Source organism: Phascolarctos cinereus, unplaced genomic scaffold, assembly GCF_003287225.1.
Source record: "Phascolarctos cinereus isolate Bilbo 61053 unplaced genomic scaffold, phaCin_HiC Scaffold_2;HRSCAF=192, whole genome shotgun sequence".
NCBI lineage: Eukaryota > Metazoa > Chordata > Mammalia > Diprotodontia > Phascolarctidae > Phascolarctos > Phascolarctos cinereus.
Window position 1 is genome coordinate 168,544 of NW_027555625.1, and position 17,726 is coordinate 186,269.

Consider the following 17,726-nt stretch of genomic DNA (forward strand, 5'->3'; position numbering starts at 1 on the left):
TATATTGTTCCTCTTATGTGCTGTGTACGTGGAAATGTTCTTTCTTTCTATCTTTCTGTATTTAAGTTCAAAATGAATAAAAAGAAAATAAAAAGAAAAAATTTAATTTTAAAAAGATAAATCATAAAAGAAAACTCACAAGATCTTTCCAAAGTAGAAATAGAAAGAATCCATCGGTTACCTCCTGAAAGAAACTCCAAAATGAAAACTCTCAGAAATATTATAGCCAAAATTGAGAACTTCCAGGTCAAAGAAGAAATAATGAAAGCAGTCAGAAAGAAGTAATTCAAGTACCAAGGAGCCAAAGCCAGAATCACACAAGATTTAGCAGCCACTACATAAAGATATATAGAGCTTGGAATACAATATTCCAGAAAGCAAAGGATATAGACTTACAACCAAAATTAACCTATCTACAGGGGCAGCTAGGTGGCACAGTGGATAGAGCACCAGCCCTGGATTCAGGAGGACCTGAATTCAAATCTGGCCTCAGACACACAACACTTACTAGCTGTGTGACTCTGGGCAAGTCACTTAACCTCATTGCCTAGCCAAAAAAATAATAATAACCTATCTAGCAAAACTGAGTTTGGTCCTGAGTCTAGCTACCTATCAGCTACAGCTATTACCCAAATTTTAATTTCAAGGCCAGTGGGGGAGGGGATTGGATTTTTAATGAAATAGAGGACTTCCAAGTACAGCCAAGATGGCAGAGTAAAGGCAGGGACTCTCTTGAGCTCTCCCCCAAACCCTTCCAAATACCTGTAAAAATGACTCTAAACAAATTCTAGAGCAGCAGAACCCAAAAAAAAGACAAAGTAAAAAAAATTTCCAGGTCAAGACAACCTGGAAGATCAACAGAAAAGGTCTGTTGCCCCTGGGTGAGAGAAAAGTACAGTCCAGTGCAATCCATGTCAACACAGACCAGACCCCAGCAAACCCAGAGCAGGCTTCAGAGGACTGAATCACTGGCAGCTGTGGCAGTTTCCAGACTTCTCAGCCCACAAATGCCAAAGACAACTTAGAATGTCAGTAGGAATGGTCTGTTGGACCTAGGTGAGAGAGGAGCACAGTCCAGGTTCAGCCCCAGCACAGCCCCAGCCCCAGCAAACCAGGAGCAGGCCTTGGGAGTAACTGAATTAGCACAGCAACTACAGCAGCTGCTTCTAGAGCTCTCAGCCCACAGACAGTAAGGTGGGGCATCAAACAACTAGTCAGAAGGAGATTATAGCAGTCTCTTTGCTAGCCCAGAGGCAGTACTCTATTGCTTTGCCCATACTTCAATCTGGGTTGCAGTCCTAGATGGCAATCCTGGGGCAAGGAGGAGCACTAGCATAGCAGAGCTTGTGCCAGCCCTGGAGAGAGGAACCTCCTCACAGTTCCAGGTCAGAAAAGAGTGCTTGGGATCACTTACAGACCAGAGCACAGGCCAGGAGAGTAGTAAACACCTCTCCTTAGATCATACCACCTTGGAAGAACTGAAAACTTACAGGTCCCTAGAAGTATCTCTGAAAACAGCTACACAACCCCCCTGAAACTTGGGACAGTGTGACCTTCATGCTGGAAGCAGAGCCCTACTTTAAGAAAGACTTGAAAGTCAATCAATAAGCTGGGAACATGAGCAAACCATGCAAAAAAAAAAAAAAGTCAGACCATAGAATCTTACTTTGATGACAAAGAAGATCTAAATATGCACTCAGAAGAAGACAACAAAGTCAAACCTCCTACATCTGAAGCCTCCAAGAAAAATATGAATTGGTCTCAGGCCATAGATGAGGTCAAAAAGGATTTTGAAAATCAAGTAATAGAAGTAGAGGGAAAATTGGGAAGAGAAATGAGAGTAATGCAAGAAAATCATGGAAAAACAAGTGAACAGCTTGCTAAAGGAGACCCAAAGAAATACTGAAGAAAATAGCACTTAGAAAAATAGACTAACCCAAATGTCAAAAGAGGGCCAAAAAACCAATGAGGAGAAGAATGCCTTAAAAAGTAGAACTGGCCAAATGGAAAAGGAGGTCCAAAAGCTCACTGAAGAAAATAATTCCTTAAAAATTAGAATGGAGCAAATGAAAACTAATGACTCCATAAGAAATCAAGAAATCATAACTTAAAACCAAAAGAATGAAAAAAAAATAGAAGACAATGTGAAATATCTCACTGGAGAAACAACTGACTTGGAAAATAGAGCCAGGAGAGATAATTTTAAAATTATTGGCTGACCTGAAAGCCATAATCAGAAAAAGAGCCTAGAAATTATGCTCTGATGTTCCAGAACCAGAGGGTAAAATATAAATTGAAAGAATCCACTGATCACCTCCTAAAAGAGATCTCCAAAGGAAAACCCCTAGGAATATTGTAGCCAAATTCCAGAGTTCTGAGGTCAAGGGGAAAATATTGCAAGCAGCCAGAAAGAAACAATTCAAGTATTATGGAAAGACAGTCAGGATAACACAGGATTTAGCAGCTCCTACATGAAGGGACCACAGGGCTTGGAGTATAATATTCCAGAGGTCAAAGGAGATAGGATTACAACCAAGAATCACCTACCAGCAAAACTGAGTATAATCCTTCAGGGGAATAAATAGACATTCAGTGAAATAGAGGACTTTCAAGCATTCTTGATGAAAGACCAGAGCTGAATAGAAAATTTGACTTTCAGATACAAGACTCAAGTGAAATATGAATCTTGTTGGCCTAAGACCTCCTTCTACTTTGACAATGAATCAGGAAACTCAGTTTTGTAAACCATTGTCCAAGGCTAAGTCTAGCTACCTAGCAACCACAACTACTATCCAAGCATTAATTTTAGAGCTAATAGAGAGCAAGAGCTGGGTCAATAATCCCCATGCTAGGATTGTCTCCCTGACTGTTGCTACCCAGACAGAGCCTGTCATAAGACTGACTCTGAACCTCATGCTCCATGGTCTCTCTTTCTTCCCTTACAAAAAAAATGACATCTGAACCAGCTTCTGTGAGTGGAGTAGTATGAATAGGTGGCTAGTAAGTGGTGATTGAAAGCAAGAAGATCAGACTAGGAGACTAATCCCAGTATTGTTTCCTTTCTGGAGCCTGAAGGGAAGTCTGTGGAACTTCATCTTTAAGATAAGTTAACTGTAGTGTGGCCTCTAGTCCAGGATACAATGAATTGCTGGAAACCAACAGAACATGCAACTTGTTTTAAGGATAAACATGATAAGCAAAATTCTTGGGACTGCACTGGCAAGCATTATGATTTTGTTTTGGTTTTGTTTTGTTTTTTAATATAAGCTATCAGGTAAGGCCACCTGCAGTATTCTCCTTTAGCACCCTTGGTTTTCTTGGCAGATCTCTAAGTTGAAGAGACTATCTCTTTGTTCTCAACTTTCTAAATACTTGTAGTCTCTGAAAAGGGAGGTTAGAACCACAGTAAAAGATTTTCATCCCTAAGACTCTGTGAAGAGAGAAAGAAGGGGAAGAGGGAGAGGGAGAGGAGGAGAGAGAGAGAGAGAGAGAAGGAAGAAGGGGGAAGAGGAAAAAGAGAGAGAGGGAGGAGAGAAAGAGAGACAGAGAGAGATAGAGACAAAGAGACAAAGACAGGCAGAGACAGAGAGAGGGAGAGAGACAGGGAGGGAGAGAAGAAGAAAGAAAAGAGAGGCAGAAGGTGAGAGAGGAAGAGAGAAAAGAGAGAGGGGGAAGGAGAGAGAGAGGAAGAGGGAAGAAAGAGAGAGAGAAAGAGGAAGAGAGTAGAGAGACACAGAGAGAGATGGAGATAGAAAGACAGAGACAGAGAGAGGGGGAGGAAGGAGGGAGAGAGGGAGGGAGAGAGGAAGAGAAAAAAAGAGAAAGGGATAAGGTGAGAGAAGAAGAGAGAAAAGAGAGAGGGAGAAGGAGAGAGGGGGAAGGAGAGAGAGAAAGAGAGACAGAAAGACAGAGACAGAGAGACAGAGGTGGGGAGGGAGGGAGAGACAAAGAGAGAGAAGGAGAGAAAGGGAAGGAGAGGGAGAGAGAGAGAGAGAGAGAGAGAGAGAGAGAGAGAGAGAGAGAGGGAGGGAAGGAGAGGGAGAGAGAGAGAGGAAGAGGAAGAGAGAAAAGAAAGAGAGACAGAAAGAGACAGAGAAAGACACACAGAGAGAGAGACAGACAGAGACAGAGAGAGGGGGAGGAGGGAGGGAGGGAGAGAGGAAGAGAGAAAAGAGAGAGGGAGAAGGTGAGAGAGGAAAAGAGAAAAGAGAGGGTGGAGGAGAAGGGGAAGGAGAGAGAAACAGAGAAAGACAGAGAGAGACAGAGAGAGGGACAGAGACAGACAGACAGAAAGGTGGGAGTGGGGAGGAGAGGAAGAGAGAAAAGAGAGAGGGAGAAGGTGAGACAGGAAGAGAGAAAAGAAAGAGAGGGATAAAGTGAGAGAGGAAGAGAGAAAAGAGAGATAGGGAGAGGAGAGAGAGAGAGAGAGAGAAGAGAGAGAGAGAGAGAGAGAGAGAGAGAGAGAAAGAGAGAGAGAGAGATGTGCGGTGCGACAGAGCTGCGTCAGCGCTGCGGAGGAGGTAGCGGTTGACATCGCCCGACCGGGCCGCAGCGGAGGACCAGGGGATTGCCCGGGAGCCTAAGGTGAAGCTAGGCCTCCACCTGCCGCCACCTTGGACGTGGATCCCAAGTCTGCGACGGCTTCTCGGAGCCACACAGGTATGAAATGTCACCAAATAAGCTAATGATTCGCTTAGAGCTGGCTTGGTACCCAGCTCATTCCAGATGCTATTCCTCCTATGACAGCGCAGGCAGCTCGGATGATCCATCCGAATAAGCAGCCGGAGGGGAAAGAGCAGGAGTCGTGGACCTTACTCCAGCCCAGCCCAGCCCCGAGCCCGAGGAAGCAGCAGAGGAAGATGCTGATGTCGCTGCCCACGCTGACAGTGCTAGTGCCCCTCATCTCTCTGGCCGGCCTGATCTACTCGGCCTCCGTGGATGAGAATTTCCCCCATGGCTGCACCAGCACGACCAGCCTGTGCTTTTACAGTCTTCTCTTGCCCATTATCCTGCCGGTTTGCGTGATTCTCTACCTCTGGACCTGGACACAAAATTAATGCAATCCGAGTCCCCCACCCCCACCCCAGCCCAGCCCACCTCCCAGAGAGCATTTACATAGCAGGGCCTGTTGTCTACATTTTAACAAGAAAACGATCTCTTATTTCATTCCACTTAACTCTTAATAGACTGGAATGATCTCCTTTTCCCTCTCATAGGGAACTAAGGTTTTCATCCCTCAGAGATTCAGGAGTAAGGATCTTGTTCATTTTCATCCTGTCTTCTTGTTCCCGAGCTGGGGGTAGGGGCGGTGGGGGTGGGGATCCCCTTCTTATTCTTTTCTTTAAAATATTCTCCTATATCTTGATCTATGGAAGTGCTTGATTTTTAGTTCTGATTATACTCCACTCAAAGTTAAATACATTCACCAAAAGGTTTTTTGATTATTTTCATCACTAGGTTAGAGGTCTTTGTAATGGAAGGAAATTATAGATAAATCTTTTCAAAGACGCTATACCAAATAATTTGCTCATTTAAACAGTTTCAGATAAATTCATTTGAATTAGCATTCATGCAAAGGCTTACAATAAAATGGAAATTGATGTGTATAGGAAAAATAGCAGAGGGGGTGGGGGGGAATTAGAGGTGACCTACCCTGACACAACTTAGACCTGAAATTCAATTAAAACAGGATGTTCCTGAAAGTAGAAACATTCCAAATTCACCTCAGCTTTGATTCCCAAAGAGCACAAATATCAAACTTGTGATACACTGAAAGGTTTATCAGAGATTAGAATCTCCAGTGTGGGCCCTAAGGAAAGCCTGGGTTTTAGGAAAGCCTTGTAGGGGGTTGACAGAAGTTTGAGACCTCATTGAGAACAGGAAAACTGACAAGTCTGTAAAGCTGTGAACTCCCCTTGGAGAAATACTGATTTCTCCCCCGGGTACTTAGTGCTTGGATTTCTAACCATTTCTAAGCTTGATGTTAAAGATTCTTGGTTCCTTGTGGATGTCTAAAAGTAGCTGGAATAATGTTTTGAGCTTTAAAATTGAGCTATTTGAAATACAGATTTGTATTGGTTTAATAAATTTATTAGGGAAAACTGTTATTTACAGCGTGGTTGATCTGTGCTCTGAACACCCACTATTGGGGCCATAGTTTTGTACTTTGTTCTGAGTTAAAGTAAGAATGGCTCAGTCTGGCTCCTCTCTGAATGCCACTGGCATAGGAGGCAAAATTGGCAGAGTATCTAAACAATCATTAGAAAATGTATTCAACTGGATTGATGCCCTCTGGCAGGAACTTTTGTTTTGTGTTTTATGTCTTAAGTCCATAATATTGTTTCTTGTTAGTGTTACTTACATTGATGTGTCTCTTGCACTGTGATTTGATTCTTTGCATTGTGATTAGAGTATACAGAAGCACTGTTGGTCTGCAGGATGATGCCCAGAGTGTGATACATTTGTATCCTTAGGAAGTTTGTTCCTCTTTTGATCACAATGCTGTGATTTTATGACTTCAAGCTATCACTTATTAGCAGCTCCTGTCTGGAAGGCAGCTTGCTCTTCTGGTTAAAAATGGTCTTAAATGTGTCCTCTGGGTTGTCAAAATTAACTTGCTACCTTGGGGAGATTCACTATGAGAATTCTATCAACAAGCCAGCTCCTCTGAATCTTCTGCCTTGGTAAGGTCAGAAAAGCTCATCAGCTTCGCGACCGAAGAGGAAGCAGAAAGGTTTTGTAAATTTTACCCTGATATTAAGGCTCACAGAGGAACCAACTTTCCCCACCAACATACACTCCAGGCACACACACACACACACACACACACACACACATGCTAATGGGGAGATTGCTTAAATGTTGGTTTGTAATATGGTGAATTGTCTGAGTATTGATTGTTATATGATTTATAGAAACTCACTGTATAAAATTGTAACTTAATTGGCGTATATCAGTGTTACATCTTTGAGTCCACTTTGGATCAACAGACCCAAGTTTCAAAGATTTTCCTTTTGTCATCGGGGTTGAGCATCAGTTCGTCCAGGCTGACTATAACCAGAGTCTTTTGGGGTTTGAGTACATTCAGTTTATGAGTAAAATCCCCAAATGTGATTATTTTCTAAATTTCTAATGATCTTTTTTTGCATCGGAATGTATTAAACTAGAAGGAATCTACTAAAAGTTTTGGAAAAACTTTGTATATGCTAAATAACCACTAAGGATAAATGTGTTTAATTATTATTTATTGTGAATTTACTGATATTGCCATTAGCTTGAGAAACTGCTGTGCCCATGAGATGGTAACTTACCGTGAAACGGACCCTCTGAGGATGATAATTTGATTGTCCCAAGTATTGAGTCTGGGTAGAACTGTTTGAATGATTGCTAAGCTAGCAATCCACCATTTAAGGGAAATGCCAAGAGCCATTCGAAAGGAGTGTGATCTCCGTGTGTTACAGGGAGATGTTAATTGCTGAGAAAGTTGAGAGGACAGCCTTATAAAAGTAATGATGGGACCTTCTTGACTCAGTTTCCCAGTATGCCATTTCCTCTTTGAGCAGGAAAGTTTCCCAACTGTTATAATACGAACCCAGCTATTCGACTCTTTGAAGAGTATGGGAGTTTAGTGCACAATTGGCTATTCTAAAAAAGGTGTTTTTTACTTTTACCTGAAATCAAACAAAGCTTGTCCTCTTACCCCATTATCAATCTATCAGTCTGTGACTTTAGACTTGACCCTTAATTACAAAGGTTTTAAAATGAATCTCATTGTTCCAATCATCAGACTTCTCTGAGCAGATGTAAAGGACCTTATTGCTTGTCTTTGCTGTTCTGACTCTGGTCATCATTTGTCTCATCTTCCTGATGTAGACCATTAGCCCATTAGCTCACTTGTTTAATAGCTATATATTTATATATATATATATAAGATTATGTTTTTAGGGTCTCACTTTCTTTCTATCCAAGTGACCCTTCCCTTTCCCATGACCTGAAGCTAAGATATGAGGTTACAATATAATCTTCAAAAGGGGAGAAATGATGAAAGACATATAAAGGCTAGAATTCTTAATGGAGTAGTAAATATTACCTTGAGAGAGGCAGCACAATTAGACTGTTTCCCTTTAGGGTTGGTTTCCCAATGGGTACTAAAAATACTAAAAGATCTCATCTTGGATGCAATTGTACTAGGAGCTTTAGAATTTCTGCTCTGTTGTGCCAGTAAAAACAATGGCAAAAGGCCAAGTGAAGACAGTGGTCCCAAAGTGATATGTTTTATATCTGACTTTGTAGGTAACAAAGAACAAGACGGAAAAAGGTGGAGACAGGAACTGAACCTCCTCCAGAAGAGGTCCATTTGAATAGCCCCAGACGGATTTCATGCAAATGCCTAAAACTGAGAGCTTTGAATATGTTTAGTAATTGTCCATAAATTCTCAAGTTGGATTGAGGCTTTCATTTAGAAAATTTCTCTAGTCTTTGTTAAGAAACTGTCCATTGAGGTCTGGTCCTCAAAGATCCTTTTAAAAATGCTTTCTCCAACCTTACTAAACATTGTTGTTAATATCATCTAAAGGTCTTGGGAAAGGTAGAAAAAGCAAATGGCATGTGAAAATTAAAACTCAGATGAGATGTTCTTCCTATAGCCTTGATAATTATAAGGTTAATACCATAAGGTTTGCACAAGCTTTCACCTCATGGACTAATTACAGGAAAGACAATGTAGTTAGGTTTGGTCAGACCTTACTAAATTATATTAAGTCTTATCACTAGCAGATTTGAGCAGTATTACCTAGGAAACCAACATGAGAGTCATTGCGTGATCAGAGCCAGAAAAATGAATCTGCTGGAAGAAATAACTCTTCAGAATTCTCTAGAAACAAGGTGGACAGGTCCATACGAGGAACTGCTAACAATTGATGCTGCAATTGAAAAGTTGAAGGTGTTAATTCATGGATATATGTTTCTCAGGGCCAAAATGAACCCTTTGTGGAGTAGTGATCTAAAACAGAACCTTTTGATTCAGAATTAGCAATGAAAAAGTGTTTCCCCAGTAGCATACTATTTCATGAAGCAGACAGCTAAACCCAAGACTCCAGAGAGAGGACTATATTGTCTAAATGGACATTAAGATGCATTCTGTGTTCCTTTTTGTTCTTCTGATTATACAGTTATGTTTACTGCCCTTTGTCTCTTAGAATTTTCTTACCCACTTAAAAGGGTACATAGGCACCAGATTTAAGATAAAAACTGGAAGTTTAAACCCAGGTCCTCCTTGTTCCAATTCCCCACAAAATTACAGGTAATAATATCTTCATCTATGTATGGGAGCATCTTGGGTCCCACACAAGTGTATTCTACTCTTGAGATCCAGTTCCCCTTTATAATTGTGGACACTTTTGCTAAATATTTACTGCTATTCAGAGCAATTGCTTCAGAAACCTTGAGAGGGAAGAGTGAGTTTTGGAAATTATTGCAACCCTCCATTCTTGCTTAGACGTTTTGTTGAAGCTGCCTTCTTATTCTTTTCAGATGTATGGCATTATGACTGACTGATTCATGTTTTCTCCTCAGCCTTAAAGAGAATGTTTTGCATTTTGTAGTATTTGTTCCTCATACATTTTTGGCTTCCTCACTGCCATAACCCAATTTGGACTAAGATTCTGCTTTGCCTGCACAAACAATTGCCTAGCTATATTACAGACACAGACATTGAGTAGTTCAGATTTGGTGAAACTCCTGAGGAAGGATCCAAGGGGAGAATTGTGGAGGAGGAGAATGAACCTCAGCACACTTGGATTTGGGGAAAACATCGGCTCTCAAATTAAGTGATCTCTGAGACCAAGGAGACAGAACTGGGAAGTCTGCCCTTTACTTCACTCCCTACTGGCTATAACTGAGTGAACAAGAAAGATTCCATTTTAAAATAGAAGCATCTCAGAAATTTCCTGCTTACTCAGGATATTCTGATAAGACGAACCACCGAGAAATGTATTTTCCCACAAGAACAAACTTGACCTTTAGCAACTCTGGTGACCCCAAGGCTTACATACACCCCCATTTCCCTTCTGCTTCAGAATGGCTGTGTACTCTGAGCAAGTCTGAAGTTATAAACTCACTCTATACCTTAAGAAAGAGAGGGTGCGACTGGCCCAATCAGTCTTTCTTTTTTCCTCTTGGACACCAAATTTTCTAGATATGATGGTGGGTAAGGTTCTCTTTAGGCTGTCAAGGAGCTGAAACCAGGCAGAGATCTCCCAGGACAGGGTAGAGAAAGGATTCCTGCTCAGGTCTCAGTTGGGAAGCTGCCTGTGAGGTTTGTTCTGGCCAATAGGTTCTATGAAAAGGCAGACCAGACCTTCCTAACAGGAGAATGAGAAGCTGACATCACTTTTTCATAGAACATCATTTTCTTTTTCCAAAAATAGGAAGCAGGTTTGTCCCATCATTGCACTGACGAGGAGCTCTAGGGACAGTCCTGGACCTATGGTTTCATTGTCATAGGGAGTTTGCAGGTGAGGAAATTCTCTCTACCAATTAACTTAAGTGGGGTAACTTCCCATTGTGTCAGAGGGGCATACGCATGTCCATCTTGCAGGCTTCGAGGCCAGCCTTGTATTCTGCAGCTATGCTGTGACACCTCTCTTATTGCTCTCTATTGAATTTCCTCCTGTCCACTTTGGGTCAGTGACCTAGCCTGTCCTTCCTAGCCCAGTATCATCAGCAGTGCTGACAAGAATGCTCCCCATCTCTCAGTCAAGCACTTAACCTTTCCAAGCACTCACTATGTGTGGACGTTGTCCCCACAAGGAATGATACAGTTTTGACTCTCAAGGAGAGCACATTTACGAGGGAGACCACAAGGATCCAGAGAAGTGTATGCAATGTGAATAGAGAGTGAAGAAAAGGGTGAAATCATTACATCTAGGCCTTGATGGAAGTCCATGAGCAAAGTGTCAAACAGCCCAGGGTGCCCAAACTTTGATCCCTGGGGCACTCCACTCCCTATTAACCTTCAATGCCTAGGCTCTGGCCCCAGCCCCATCTACTTGGACTAGTTTCTAGTGCCTATCCCTTCATCTCTTCCCTTTGTATCACATGCCAAAGATGTAATTTCTCACCCTCTGAATCAGTGGTCCAAGCTGAGAGAGAGAAGGAGGGGGACAGGGAGTGCAATTAGGGAAGTTTGCTTAACACAATGATTTATGGAGCAAAGAAGGAGAGTGGGGTAAAGATGAGGGTGGGAGTTTCTTGGTGACCTAGAATGTGAGTATATAGGTGGAAATAAGAATGAGAGTCAGCCCCTGTGGGGTCTAGAGAGGGACAAGACAAGAGCTCGGAGGCCTCCGAAACTTGGGAGAAGGAGCCTTAGTTCCTGTGGAACAAGAATCAGGAAATCAGGTCAGTCCTTCAAAAGATCACAGGCCAGCACAGGAACCAGAGGAAAGGTAAGTGCTGGCTGGGGTAGTGTCAGCAAACAGAGTCTGGGTCTTGTGCCCTGGGAGCTGAACAGTGACCTGACAGGGAATGGGGCTCAGGGTCCCACATCCTCTAGGTCAAGTTGAACTGTGATCTCCAGGAGGATGGAAACCCCTGGGGCTTCTCCTGACATGTCTACAATGGACTGGACTTCCTCATCTTCTACCCTAAGACCCTGGGCTGGCCAGTGACCCAGCCCAAGACCCACAGACTGGGAGGGGACCAGCTGAGGAACAGGTTGGAAATGAATGACTGTCTGCTCTGCTCCAGAGATTCCTAGAGACCCAAAGGAAACTCTTGGAACAGATAAGGTACTACTGCCTACCCCCAATCTGCCTCTGGGGTCCTGATTCAATTTCTCTCTTTTCCAGTGGACCAGAGAGGAAAATTAGTCCCAGCTGTGCCTCTGTCCAGCACCTTGGGATATCACCAGCCTCTCCTATGATGATGGTTGGTGAAGGGATGAGGGTTGGTACCTGCCTTAGACTTGGGCAGATGTGGGAATTCATTTCTCCTCTTGGCTCTCAGGGTAAAGGGGTGAAATGTCCTCATTCAGTTTTCTTCTCCCTTTCTCCAGCTGTCCCATCAATAAGAACGACTTACATGGAGGCCCCCGGAAGGACCTCTGACCAACATGGGACCAACACCCTAAGGTGCTGGGCTTCCACCCCCAGAACTTCAGGATGACCTGGCTGCAAGAAGAGGAAGAGAGCCAGGTCTCCCGGAGTGGGGGGAGTCACCTCGCCCAGGTGGGATGAGACCCACCAGGCCTGGAAAGGAGCACAGAATACGGGGGCCTGAGCCAAAATTGTGCTGTGCTCAGTGGTGAGGATTAAGGGCAGAGCGCAGGTCAAGACCTCTGTTGTAGCCAAGGGCTATGGTGATGTCCAGGAGACAGTCATTACCCCAGCCCCATTCACACCCCACACATTCATACTCCTTCAGAGTCACAAGACACATGGAGAGCTCAGCAGGAAGCTTGGCCAATGCTGCTGCCGCAGCTACTGATGTCCTTTGGGACTGTGTGGCTGCTCAGCCTGAAGAGGAAGAAGAGAGAATTCGGTTGGGTAGCAGGGCATGGGTCAGGGGCACATGGGGCCATGGGAAGGGGAAGCAAGCAGGGGGCCCTCTTTGGCTTTCTTCTCCATCTCCACAAGCATTTGGAGCAGAAGCTGAATTGGAGCCATTCTGTGGAGCATGCACCTGCAGCTCCCCCTCCAAACTGCTGGGGTCTCCAAGGACACGGAGGTGACAAATATCCATCCCAGCAGGATCGCTGGCTTTAGCATGGCACCAAAGACCCTGAGTGGTCCCTGTGACAGGGGCAGGGGCAAGGAGCTGAGTCGCTTCAAAGGAGACAGCTTCTGCCTGAATGATGTCTTCCTTGAATACACCCCAAGGCATCATGTAGCTCTGACACTCCCAGCAAGGGCTGGGGGATGGGCTGGCTCTTCTCTGCTTCTGGTGGGGACTGTGCAGGTATGTTTGCATCTGGGCCTCTGGCTGCCTCATCCACATTCGTGTTTGTTCTGTCCTGATCATAGGTGAGTAAGCATCAATCGCGAGATGGACATGTCCAGGCTTGGAGGTGACTCCTTCTGGTTAGAGCTGAATGGTGGCAGGACAGGAATCCCTGGCCACTACATCAGTGGTCTTAGAGAAGACAGCCAGAGGAGTGGCCTGAGCCTGGCCCATTTGAGCAGGCAACATGATTGGACAGCACAGAACCAATGTGAAATGCCTCCTACCCCATTTCCCCCCACCCCTGGCAAATGGGAAGAGCAGTGATAAAGTGAGCCACTCATTCCTATTTTAGGTTGGTTTATGTCAAATGTACACCTGTGAGTAGGGTTTAGCCTGTGGTTTAGCATGTCTTTGATGTACAGGAAATAAATAGCTGTCCCATATCTGACTCATATTGTCTGCTGAGTAATTTGGGGGAAGCCCTGAGTATGAGCCAAAATCTAACCTCTTAAATAATTTGCCCCTGGAGCAAACTGTGAAAATAAGGAGCCTCTCTACTGTATGCTTAGGACCACAGCATAGGGGTCCCTTAAGGAAAAAGAGTGGACCTAATACCCTAGTATCCCTGGGGGCCCAGCACTAGTTCTTCAGTGTTAAACATCAATGTGTGCACATCTCCCCTGATGTGAGTGAATGGGGGTGGAGAGGGGGTCAGATCAGGAGCTGAGGAGAGGAAAAGACTGCAACTCCCACTATCCTCCTTTCTTTACTGGGTCCTCTGAACACCTCCAGGGACACATTTCTAAGCCTAATCTGCATTATTAATATGGTCTTGTCACTTTCCTAAGTCTGAGAAGCCAACAAAGGGATCAAACCCAGATTGCAAGGTATAAAAACTCACACTAAAAATTTAACAATCAGCCTTGGCCAACCAAGCTGACTCCAGCAAACTACAGTAGCTATATTGGTGAAGAAGGGCTTCGGGTGGAACACGGAATGGGCAAAGTGCTGTATCTCACCACAGAATCATTGCCCCTGCATAATCATCACATGCTGCTTTTTCAGTCCAAAAATTGATTTATAAACCATAATTGTCACATGGTATAATTATGTTCATCATGACACTTAAAGGGTAAACAGCAGCAATGTAATCACCAGTGGCATGTGGATACACATTTATCTCTCATGCATTATGAGCTGGGAACCTAGAATTCTCAGCACACACACATTGTCAGCATATTTCTGAAAGCCTACTTGTGTGGTTTGTTTAGAGCACTGCAGTACTAAGATATTGTCACTCAACCCAATGAAGAGCTGTAGGCACAAGAGGAGTGAGTGGGCAGGTGAAGCTGCCATGAGTAAGTCATGTGATATGGTAAGACTTGCATCTTCCCATGCTAGCGAACCTGTACAGTTCACCCGCCAGCGATACATTAACGTGTGAAGCATTTCCTTCTGATCATAGGGTAAATATAAAAACTGTTCTGTGGGTTTCAAGCTGAAAGTGATTGTGTTTGCTGAACAGCATGGAAACAGAGCTGCGGAAAGACAGCTTTCAGTAAGTGAAATTTTGGGGCAAGACTGGTGGAAATTAAAAGACACATAATACCAGCACAAAAAAAATTTTTAAGTTTCATATAATGGTCACACCCCAGTTTTTATAAAATCTGCAATGATTATGTGGTGAAATGCAGTAAAGGCACGAGGGGAAGAAGGGTGAAGGGGTCCAAGGTCTATGGGAGAAAGGGAGGGTTAGGGTCCTTGAACTGTAATAGACAAAAGCCCAATGTTCTTTACACTCTCCCTCCTCAAAGAATCATAAAATTTCAGTATTAGAAGGAACCTCAGTATCCTCGAATTCTGACCAGTATCTGAGCAATAATACCCACACCTGCAACATCCACAACAAGGGGTCATCCAAGGTCTGCTTGGAGACTTCCAAGGATAAGGAGCTCACTACCTTTACAGGTTCCACTTCCCTTCCACTCTGGGATAGATCTGATTGTGAGGAAGTTGTTCCAGATATCCAGCCTACATCCAACATCCAACAACATTCCCTCCCTCCTCCTAGTTCTCCTGTTGGCCCCAAATCCATTCACCTCCTCTGATCCCTTCTCTCCCTTACCCTTTCTCCAGCTTTGGCAAAGCTCCCACAGTGGGTTCCATGTTCTAGCACGAATGCACAGGGGATAGAGGTAGCATTGGAAAGACTTGTCCTAACCTGGACACGACGCCCTCCTCCATATTTCCATCTGCTCCACATCCTGCCAGCCAACTTTTCCATGGGAGCTCCTAGAAAGGCAGTTGGATGGTGCAATGGAGAGAGCGTTGGGCTGGCTGTCAGGAAGACCTGGGTTCAAATCTGGCTTCAAAAGCTCAAGCACTATTCGCAATATTTTATCAATGATCTGTAGTTCCTTAAGCTCCCCCAGAGAGGATTAAAAAAAAAGGAGGACCAGATTGCCTTCCGGTTTTTAAAAAAAACAGTAACCCTCTGTCTGCAGCATGGGTTGGGTAATCTGCAACCCTTGATGGAGAAGAGGAGTAGAGAGAGTGGGGACCAAGTGGGTTAAGGAGAGGGATCAGATCCTCCTGTTTCCAGAAGGGAAGCATCCTTACTTTTCTCTCTGGAAACTGAGAATAGAGGAACTGCCTAGCCTCTGAGGCTCACCATGAAGGGAGCCACACTAGGTAATTACTACCAATAGAAATGAAAACCAGGCTCATGATTTCAGGGGCAGACAGAAAGAAAAAGGGTTACTATGTTTCATACTATATGTTTCATATAGAGGAAAATGGCTCATAAAATATGCCTCCAGCTAGTCTCTACTCACCACTTCCTTGGCTAACGTGATTGGTAGCTTTCCAATGTACCGATACATCTGAAATGTGTTTTGCAAAATTAGATGAGATCCACCAAAAAAAAAAAAGAAAAGAAAAGTCTCTTACAGTGGAGGGGAAAAGGGGGAAGGTGAGAGAGAATGAGTGAATCTTATTCTCATAGGATCTAGCTTAAGGAGGGAATAACAAACACATTCAATTGGGTATGGAAATCTATCTTACCCTACAGGAAAATAGAGGGAAAGAGGATAGGAGAGTAGGGGGATGATAGAGAGGAGGACAGATTGGGAAAGGGAGTAATCAGAAGTAAATACTTCTGAGGAGGAACAGAGTCAAAAGAAAGAATAGAATAAATGGGAGGGCAGGATCGAATTAAGGGAAATAGAGTTAGTTTTTCACAACATGTCTACTATGGATGTGTTTTGCATAACTGCACATGTACAACCTATATTGAGTTGCTTGCCTTTTCAATGAGTGTGGGTGGTGAGGGAGGAACAGAGAAAATTTGAAGCCTAAAGTTTTAAAAACATATGTTTAAAAAAAATGTTTTCACATGGTACTGGGAAATGAGAAATACAGGAAATGGGGTACAGAAGTCTATCCTGCCCTACAGGAAAATAGAAGGGGAAGGGGATAAGAGAAGGGAAGAGAGACAGAAGAGAGGACAGACTAGGGGAAGGGATATTCAGAATGCATGCCATCTCGGGGTGGGAGGAGGGGGGAGATGGGGTATAAATTTGGAATTCAAAAACTTGTGGGAGTGAATGTTGAAAGCTAAAAATAAATAACTTTATATTAAGAGGTTAAGAAAAAAAGATTAGATGAGGTCTAGGATCTGGACCGCTCTCCAACAAGATAGCAATTTCCATCTTTGTGGAGAGTAGGAAGAGGTCCCTATTGGCACCAGCAGCAGCCTGGGAGGAAAGGGGCAGGTGGGATCCACGGGAAGGTGAGCTCTCCTTTCCTCTCTTGTATATGTAACCAGGGTTGGCTTGGCATGGCTTTGTGCATGCCCATAACACCTAATATGAAAGCACCCTACTTCTGGGAAAAGACAAACTGTGTTCCCCTACCATATGAATAGCCTCTTTTGATTGGCTGTATAGCCAGACTGGGACAGTTATCCTCTCTTACCTACAGTGTCTGGAGATAGTGAAAATCCAAATTCACCCACAGCATTGGTACCATGAACTGAGCTGGTGAGGTGGAAAGGGCCACCTTCTCCTTTCACTTTCCCATCTACTCCATGGCCCCAAAAAATGGGCTTTAGGGTTTGTTTTATTATTTCATTTGTCCTTTTTGGTGCTAGACGTGGGGGGTGGAATCCCCACTGGACTCAGGAGTGCCAGCCATGAATTTAGGGAGCTAGGATTCTAGGATTGATGTTAAAGCCAGCCAACTCAGTGGGGAAGCCCTGAAATGCCAGGGTCCTGGGGACTCAAGCCCAAGGGCACTTTCGATTTGGAAGGTGAGTCTGTGATATATTAGAACTGAGCCGATCTGTGAACCTAATTCTCTTCCCTTCCCCAAATATGAGGTGGTGGTGTAGGATATTGGGGGGGAAGGGAGAATAAATTATGCCCCTAAGTGTTTAAGGAAGGATGTTTGTTTTTTTTCTTATTATAACTTTGAGGTAAATATTCCTTTATAAAAGCTAATCCAATTCTTAAGTGGTTAAATGGAACTGGATTGCAGGGGACACCACAAAATTGAGAAAATCCATCATAGAGGTTTGGAGCCAATGGTGGAGAGACCCCTTCAGAGTACTGGAAAACCCTTGGGGAAGGGTAACATGTCACATACTTGGCTTACAGGCAGTGAGCATCAGAGCAGTCACTGTCATATGCACCAAACGTGTAGCAAGCTCAAGTTCTATCTATCGCACAGCCAATACCTATAGCGGAGGGTGTAGTGGCTTCCAACTAAAAGTGGTTTTCCTTGAT